Consider the following 10,538-nt stretch of genomic DNA (forward strand, 5'->3'; position numbering starts at 1 on the left):
ATTTAGCTTATTTATATTGTTGTATAGATTGAAAGTTTTTTAATAGTGTGAAAATTATTTTAATTAGAGTTTATATATGGATGTTATGTTTTCTATATGTTGACTTTTTTTATTGATATTATGGTACTGAGTGACATCAATTTTCATTACTCAGATATATAAGGCTAGTTGTATATGTACATTTAAGAAAATCCTAGAAGGTCCAAATTCCTAACACTAATTAAGTATTAAAGCATTCAAAAACTTTAACCTTAACTCTATATAACTATCAAGCTATGTTAAAATCTAGGTTGCTAGCAAAGAAAGGGGTTTCATTCTATTGGCATTATGGCTAATGTGTTGTCCTTGATGGCAACCTACTTGATAAAGATGTCAACGTTGTGATAACATGATGATTATGTAGACTGGTACACATGTTATAGGTGATATGGACAAAGAAATGGTAGTTCAGAGACAAATTGATGGTAAAGGTAAAGTTTGAGAAAGTATACGCGGGTTCTAAGAAGCAAGGTCACGTACATACACATGTATTGTGAAGAAAAGTTGTGTGCAGAATCTGCCCCATGGTAATCTAGATGACAGGGGGTCTTTACCATGGTATTGGCCCATAGTAATGGAGCGACAACAGTGATTTGATCTCGTCAAAGAATACTAACGACATTACCAAAGGATTTACCTAAGGTATTGGTTAACGCAAAGGCTATATAAGGAGATGGAGATCAAGGTGTTATGTGTGCATGTAATGGGTTATTCATGTGTGATTTGATTTAAAACAGGGGTGTGGGAGCAAGGAGTCTCAAATCTGAAAGATCAAGTATGTTGACATATATGCTTGAATGATTTACTTATTGCAAGTGTCTAAGTAACTAACAATGATAGATTTGTGATTATAATGATGATGTGATCTAAATGAATTATTCATAAGTCTGTAGTTTTGACAGTGAAGGTTGTGGAGAGTGAAATTTTCTTTGCAGCAAAAGTTTTCATATCTGTACGCAAGGATGTTTGAAAATAGTCGTGTATATATGCAGATCCATCTTTATAGGGTCGCGTATATATTCAGAGATAAAGACTACAGTGTGTTGAGATTTGTACGCAGGTATTGTGAAAAGTAAGTGCATACATACACTGATATGTCTTGTGGAAGTCGTGTATATGGGTTAGGGTTTACAATACAAGCAAATGATGACATTTGATCAGTTCTATTCTTATTGCTATTGTCTATCGATGATGTCTCATTATGATGGTATATGTCTTACAGTGTGGATTGAGATGACTTAGTTGTATTGATCAGTTTCCATGGCACAGAAGTATGACTGGGTGTGATTCCATGATCTATCTGTGATGGCTTCAGTAGTATCTGATTGGTTCATGTATGGTTCAGTGGTTACTTCAGTGTTGCAGTGATGCATGATGATTTGAGATTTGTACGCAGGTCCTATACAGTGGAAGCATGTATATACACGGGTGTGCTTCATAATAATAGCGTATACATTTTAATGTATGTTTGATGAGGGTTTGTAGGAACATCACTATGTTTTTGTGATGGTGAACAATGTATGGTTTATTGATGAATGATTGGTATGATCTGATAGCTTAAATTTGTTATGGATTTGTTTTAGTTGCAATAGTTGGATGAGATTCAATGATTGGTTTGCTGATGTTATAGTGATTCAGTTGGTTCAGTGATTATCTTTCAGATTCAGTATTCAGTTTGGTATTGAGCTTAATGATGGGTGTGGGTCCAGTTTGAAAATATGATGAAAAGTGGCCTACAGGTTTTGATGTTTTGAGTCAGGTGGATCCAGTATGAAATATTATGAAACGTAGTCCACAAAGGGTGTTGAGGGTTGGAGCCTTCAGTGAGGGAGTCAGAGCTTCCTTCTAGTGGTAGCTGGTAAATTTGTGCAGGGGGTAGGTGCTCCCTTCCGATAGGAGCCAGTAAATGAGATCAGGGGGTTGGAGCTCCCTTCCAATGGGTGCTGGAGAACGAGAGGAGGTTCTAGCCTTCTGTAGATGGGCGCTTGCGTGCTGGTAAGAGTTTGCATCAGTACAATATTGTAAGAAGATTTTCTTTGTATAATAAGAAAGAAGACAGAGACGACAGCAACGGTGGTTTTCTCCCACATTGGGTTTCCACCTAAAAATCTTAGTGTTCTCATGTGTTGTTGTGTTGCTTATGTGTGATGATTTATTCTGCTCTTATTGTTCATGATTACTGTTCAATTAATGGATAATGAAATAATGAAGTATTGGTTAAAGATGAACATTTTATGAACACATATTAAAATTAGTTATTTGGATATACGCTTTTTTCATTTACCACAGTTGCATACATATGCGGGTTTTATGAATGATAGTAGCGTACAAAAATCATGGGACAATGGGAAAGAACTAAAAGAAGAAAGCAACTCAAAAGAAGAAAACAACTCAAGAAAATTATGGCAGTGAATGTGATATATCAGATGCATTAATAGACATCAACAAATACTCAACTTTGGGAGCACCCCGCTTTCTATTGATCAAGAATGAAGAGGATAGTAACAAAGAATTATCAGGTGCTGGTTTTTGTTCTAATTGTGGTCCATTTTCATGTTTGTGTAATTATTATGATACTGAAGATGACAGTGGATCAACTGAATTTGATATTATGGGTAAAAATGAAAGTAATCATTCTACAGAAAAAATAGATTCAAAACTAATGACCCTAGAAACCGAAAGTAAAAGCCTTGCAGATGAAAATATAAAGCAGCAAAAGTTACTTCAATAGTTGATGTAAAGGAGAGTGTCTATAAAGAAGATATTGTCACGTTAAAAACCCAGTTGAAAGAAGGAAGGAAAATTGAAGAAGGAATGAAGAAGTAGTATAAAGAAAAGGAAGATCAATGTCAGAGACTACAAGATGAAGTACCATCATTAAGAAATAAAGTGAATGAAGAGGATACAACAACCGAGGAGCTTAAAGAAAGAACTAGGTATTGTGAAGGACTTGAAGCATAAATCATCTCTCTCAAATCCAATCTTGAAAAGTCAAACAAGCAAAACAAAGAGCTACTTCAAGTATTTGAAGAACAAGAGAATGAGTTGAAGGAAGAGATTATCAAATTAAGGGAGCAAATGGAAGGAGGAATGAGGAAGCAGTATCTGGAAAAGGAAGAACAATACCAAAAACTGAAGGTTGAGATAAACATTCTAAAAGGTAAATTAGAAGAAAAAGATAAGCAATTGAGATTTCAAGATAGCTCAGACATTTTGGATAACATTTTTAGTAATCAGAGGTCTCCTTCCATTAAATATGGTCTTGGTTTTCATGAAATTGTAAAAGAATAATCTAGTTCGCAGGCTCATGCAACGAAGTTGAAGGATAAAGATATAAGAATTCAACCAGATCAACATCCAAGAAAATTGAATTTTCAAAGGAAATCATTTGCTCCCAATAATAGAAATATTAATCAATTATCTCCTCTTATCAATGATGATGAAACACATTGCAACAAATTGTAGAAGCAAATTTCGATCTCAAGCAAATAGCCACTTTACAAGAAGATCATCAAATCCTAGGTACTCAAGTTTCTTTAAGGGATATTTTTTTGTTTCCAACATGTTTGGTCAGAAAGATATTGATTGCAATAAGAGGAATATGAAACCGAAATATATGATTCCTCTACTCCCTTTTCTGGTCATGTAAGATGTTATACTTGTAACAAGTTTGGGCATGTAGCAAAAGAATGCAGAAATAAGTCAATGGATTTTCACAGACAACAAGGCAAGAAACCAGACAAGAATATTGTTACAAAAGGACCTGAGAATGATGGATCCACCAACACTTCTCATATTAAGCAAAAGGAAGAAGAACAAATAAGGTGTGGCCTTTCTCTTTGCTCATTTGAAGATGAAGATGAATGGTGTGACTGCATAAGTGAATGTGAGGCACATAACCTCATGGAGAACATGTGATGATTATCAGGTCCAAAGAATCAACGATGTATGATCCCAGGGGGAGTTATGCATGTGTATCTATACAATGATTCCCTATATTGTTTTGATATTTTGGTGATGTTTATATTTTTACATTGCATTTATGAAGAGAATGTGAACAAAAAATAGATATGTCACGTTTAGGGGGAGTTGTGGATATAAAAATCAGCAATTTACTTTATGTATGTGGATCACATGAAGGACAGTTGCGTGTATATGTTGTTTTTGGTCTAAACAGTCGTGTGTGTTTCTCAGTAATGAATAAACAGTGGCACAGATTCAGGGGGAGCCTCTCATATGTTTTTATCAGTTGGTTATTGGCATTATGGCACTGACATTGGTTTACTACAGACTGTTAATAATGCCCATATGATGCTTAGGAATGATGTTGTTTCATGATGAGTTTATGAGTAGTTGCAAAATCCTATATTATTGTTGTTGAAAAAGATTCTTGATGCATTTGTTGATTGATGAGATGGATATAATATCAGAAGAGTTGGCACAAGTTCAGGGGGAGCATTTGCTATGCTTCTAAATGGTCCATTGTTGGCATTATGGTTTCTTGAGCATTTCTGGTTGCATGTTGATGAGTACATATCATTGGTGATGTATAGTTGTTATTGCTGAAGATACATATGTTGTTGTCATTTTGTCATTAAGTCATGGATGATGCTTGAGTTTCACTTAGTGAAGTTGTTAATCCTACTTGATACACTTGATGAAGAGGATGTGTATGCTATGGTTGTTGGTTGATGATGATGAGTTTATGATTCACTCACTGTTTGTTGACATTTATATGTTGTTGTCATTATGTCATCAATGATGCATGGGTTGCATGTGGTGAAGTTATGGATGATGCCTATATGTTGCTTGAGTTACATGTGAAAAGTTGTTGTTGTCAAACATTGATAAGAAAGATACATATGTTCATTAAAGATGTTAGTTGACGCTGTTGTTGCTCAGTTCTATGATGTTGAAGGTACTCTTGGTTCTCACATATGTTGTTGATGCATGGAAAGAATATGTATATGTTGCTTATGGTGTTGTGATACAAGAAATTGATATGTCTTTGATACTTGAGGATTGTGTCTCTTCCTACAAATGGAAAGAGCATGTTGACCTTGATGATATGAGGTCAAGGGGATGAGTTGTTGACATAACTTTATTGCACTATCTTATGCTGAGAAGCATTTCATATTTGGTCATAGGTTTATAATGCTAGAAGGATTGATGCTAAATTGCCTTATCTTACATAGTTTCTTGATGATGAGTATGTTCATGTTGATTCTATGTTGTTGTGATCAGATGTTCATGTTGCAGGTTCCTATATGGTGTATGGTGGTTGTTGATGACTATCAAACCTTGTTACCTCATTGTTGAGGTCCCTGGTTTTGGTTATAAATGTCATATATGTCTCTTGATGTAAAGGTCATGAAAAGACCCATGTTATAAATCATTGTAAAATTTAGTCATATATGGTCTATTGGAATCAATTCATGTAATGCATGTAAACCCATTATATTGGGACATTGATGTAAAAAATTTGGTCCAATATGTAAACCCCACAAGTTGGGTGATTGATGTAATCATGAGTCATTGGTGATAGGAAAGGTCATAATTGGTTGAGTCATAAAGTCTTGTACTTTTATTGTATATCTTTAGAGGATCCAGCATATGCTCAAGGGGAGCATGGCCAGTATGAAATCTTCATACTCAACAGATCAGACCTGCAGTGATCCTCTCTACAAAGGGGGAGAGAAGCCTTCATTCATAATTGTTCAGCCCTTTTCCCTTGATGTCAAAGGGGGAGAGAAGCTTGGTGAGAAGTCTTGGTATTTGCAGGTGTGTTTCCAAGTGCATACACTTGGTGACCAAACACCAAAGTGGTTGCCATCAAGTCCAAAGGGGGAGATTGGTGGCATTATGGTTAATGTGTTGTCCTTGATGGCAACCTACTTGATAAAGATGTCAACATTGTGATAACAACATGATTATGCAGATTGGTACAAATGTTACAGGTGATATGGACAAATAAATGACAGTTTAGAGACAGATAGATGGTAAAGGTAAAGTTTGAGAAAGTAAAAGCGAGTCCTGAGAAGCAAGGTTGCGTACATACTCAGGTATTGTAAAGAAGCGTCGCATACAGAATCCGCATCGTGGTAATCTGGATAATAGGGGTCTTTACCATGGTATTGGCCTATAGTAATGGAGCGACAACGGTTATTTGATCCCGTCAAAGAATCCTAACAACATTACCAAGGGATTTACCTAAGGTATTGGTTAAGGCAATGGCTATATAAGGAGATGGAGATAAAGGTGTTATGTGTTCATGTAATGGGTTATTCATGTGTGATCTGATATGAAACAAATGTGCACTAGGGAGCAAGGAGAAGTCTCAGATCTGAAAGATCTGACGTATGTTGACATATATGCTTGATTGATTTACTTAATGAAAATATCTAAGTAACTAACAATAATAGATATGTGATTATAATGATGTTGTGATCTAAATAATTGTTCGGAAATCTATAGTTTTGATAGTGAAGGTTGCAGAAAGTGAAACTGTGTTTGCAGCGAAAGCTTTCAAATCTGTATGCAGGTGTGTTTGGAAATAGTTGCGTACATACGCAGATCTATATTTGTAGGGTCGATTATATATTTAAAGATAAATATTGTGATATGTTGAGATTTGTATGCGGTTGTTGTACATGGTAAGCGTGTACATACGTTGATATGTCTTGTGGAAGTCGCGTATATGGGTTAGGGTTTGCAGTACTGGTAAATGATAACATTTGATCAGTTCTGTTCTAACTGTTGTTGTCTTCCAATTATGTCTCTATTATGATGATCTGTGTTTGATAATGTGGATTGAGATGACTTGGTTGTATTGATCAATTTTAATGGTATAAAAGTATGATTGGGTATGATTTTATGATCTATCTATGATGTTTTCAGTGGTCTGTGTGAAATTTCCGAAAACCAAAATCCTATTGCAACAATTGGAAATTATTCTCCTAATTGTTAATTTTATTTAACAATTCATTTGTAGTTTGCTATGAAAAATATTCAATAAATCACACTGCAACCTTCACAGTAAAAACTGCAGAAAATAAATAACACTAGAACTGAGAAAATACTATCATACACACATAAAAATAGCACCGTTGTTTTTGGACAAAAGTCCCTACAAAAACCAATGCAGGAAAATGGGTACAGCAGATGAGGCTTTTATTTTATTGTGCAACAGTGAAATCTGAGTACAATCTATGGGTGCCCATTTGGAAATCCAATCAACAAGTATCTGACAGAAATAATTAGAGAGAAAAATTCTCTTACCCCACAAGCAATCTCGGCTTCTATAGAAATCTGGTCGTCCAAACCCTAGTGTGAGCCCTTCTGCGTTGTCTCTCACATGTGTGGCTCGATTTTGCCTCTGAGCAAGTTGTTTAACTTGTCTCTGCTATTGGAAGTGACTCGTTGGCCCTCTGGAAGACTATCCCGGCCTCTGGAAATTGAATTGACCTCCTCCTCAGCTAAATCGAACTACTCTACGTCAACTTTTGCGCTGCTTATGCGTGGATCACTTATGGCACTTGTTGCTGCCTCTCCAGATCTGAAAAACTTCCTCTGGATCACTGCCCCTGCCCCTCACTGACCTTGCTTCAATCTCTGGCTCTTCGGCAACTGTTGTTGCTATCTAGAAATCAATCTGCCAAGAAAATTGAACTACATAAGTGTCTTCTCCAAGTGCCCATCGATTCCCTCTTATAACCCATTGTTAGAACTCCAACTGCCATGATTAAAACTTAATCTATGGTTAGGATCATCTTGGAATAGATCTGTGTGAGTTTCTAGATGGTTCTTACCTTGACTTAATTAATACTGATTAATTAATCAATTTTACTAAGTTTAGACTTAGGAAACATTAAAAAATTGGTTAATAATCTAATTGGGTCACTTCTAGGTGGAATTTTGAGAAACGATTTATGGGTCTTGGAGATCTCATGTATTCTAGCCTCTCCACCAAATTTCGTGGCTAGAACACATTCAATGCTACAAAAACTAACAATATGTGATTGGTTCATGTATGGTTCAATGGTTACTTCAGTGTTGCAATGATGCATGATGATTTGAGATCTGTATGTGGGTCCTATATAGTGGAAGCGCGTATATACGCAGATGTACTTCAAAACAATAACTTATACATTTTAATGTATGTATAATTAGGGTTTGTAGGAACAACATTGTGTTTTTGTGATGATGAATAGTGTATGATTTATCGATGAATGGTTGGTATGATATGATAGCTTATATATGTTATGGATTTGTTTTGGTTTCAATAGTTGGATGAGATCCAGTGATTGTGATTGGTTTGATCATGTTATAGTGATTCAATTGGTTCAGTGATTCTCTTTCAGATTCATTATTCAGTTTGGAATTGAGCTTAATGATGGGTGTGGGTCCAGTTTGAAAATATGACGAAAGTGTCCTACAAGTTCAGATGTTTTGAGTTAGGTGGATCCAGTATGAAATATTATGAAACGTGGTCCACAAAGGGTGTCAAGGGTTGGGGCCTTTTGTGAAGGAATCAGAGCTTCCTTCTAGTGGCAGCTGGTAAATTTGTGCAGGGGGTAAGTGCTTCCTTCTGGTAGGAGCCAATAATCGAGATCAGGGGGTTGGAACTGTTGGAAATAATACTGAGAGGGGGGGTGAATCAATATTAGCAATTTAACAATCTTTCATTTCCACAAATAAATTGTTATAGGCTACTTCTGTTAATTAAACCAGCGTATATACGCAACTGTGTTTTGAGAAAACCGCGTATATCTTGTAGACTTCTAATTTAGTTAGCTGATCTTGATCTGTGTATGAGAACCATAAAACAATAGTCAAGTGCAGTAAATAGTACAGGAAATCACACACATGAACATAAGATATAAGGTGGAAACCCAATGTGGGTGAAAACCACCTGCTGCAATTTGTCTCTATCTTCTTTTAATAAGAAACTTCTTTTACAATATTTCTGTACTAGTGCAGTCTTATACCAGTACGCAGGCTTCTACCTGCAGAAGGCTACAACCTTCTCTCGTTCTCCAGATTCTCCTGGAAGGGAGCTACAACCCCCTTAGCTCTTGTACTAGTTGATGTACTAGTACGTAGGTGCTGACCTATAGAAGGCTACAACCTTCTCTTTTCTTCCAGGGACCACGTTTCATAAATTTTCAGATTGGATCCATCAATAACATTAATCAAACATCAAATACATCTGCATCAACCAATCTCCTTTGCACCAAACAAAAACTAAATCAAATAATCACTTCTCTTAATGCTATAACGAGAATACAGTAACAGTAACCAGAAACCAATCTTGAACCCAGAACACTACAACAATAAACAGAAGTAGCTAAAACATATTTCATGAGACGTACGCTACTTCAATATGTATAACCTGCGTGCATACGCTGTTATATTAAGGCAAACCTGCGTATACGCAGTTTTGATATACCGAACCAGCGTGCATACGCGCCTTTTCTATGCAGAACCTGCGTACAGATCTATAAAAGATAATTTACCCTTTTTCAAATATTCAGACATTAGTTATACCCAGATCATCAGATTTATAGATCAAGTCATGCGCCAAATATAACAGATCAAAATCACACAAAGATACTTCTCTTCAAGCCTTGAGATCTTGACCCATCAATAGAACTTATCCTTCTTCTAGCGCTCAGGTTCCTACCTGATTCAGATCCAGCTATGCACCATTACCCAAAGATCAGTATTCTAGATCTTGCTCTTCATAAGATATTCCATTCTTGAGTGCCTTTGCCTAATGATCTCCTTCCCCTTTTATAGTCTTAGGCCTTATTCAATACCATGGTCCAAAACCATATAGAATCAATACCTTGGACCCAATACTTTAGATGAAATACCATGGTCCAAAACCATAGGTCCAAATACCAAGGACTAAATACCATGGACTAAAAACAAGTTTTTCCCACATGTACACGCTTTTCCTTTTATGAAAGTGCATGCATACGCATATGCGCCTTTTGATTGGCGATACTGCGTGTATACGCGACTTTATCAAGGGAAACCTGCATATATCTTTTTTAATTCATTTTGCGAAACTGAACTGTGATCTGTCATCTTAGTAAGTTGCCATAAAGGACAACACGTGTGTCATAGTGCCAAACCTGTGTCATAATGCCAACAATCTCCCCCTTTGGACTTGATGGCAACCCCAAGTCACTCAAAGTCATTCTCCCCCTTTGTCATCAAGGGCAAAGGGTTATGCTCCCCCTGAGTACATGCTGAAATCTTTGCTCCCCCTGACTGTAGGCAAGGTCTTCAAAAAGATGTTCTACAAAATGACCTTCAAAGACTCATACATACATCCATCTCCCAACCAAGTGGGGATATACCAAGATTGACTCATCCACCCAACCAAGTGGGGATGCACCAAAAGTTTATACATGATAAAACAAGAACATTACATTATCCATCCCAGGCATAGTGGGAAAACAAGATAGGTTGTTACATGACCTTGATAATAA

This window comes from Pinus tabuliformis, chromosome Q, assembly GCF_031772625.1.
Source record: "Pinus tabuliformis cultivar Carrire ecotype Pingquan chromosome Q, CPIR1, whole genome shotgun sequence".
Lineage (NCBI taxonomy): Eukaryota > Viridiplantae > Streptophyta > Pinopsida > Pinales > Pinaceae > Pinus > Pinus tabuliformis.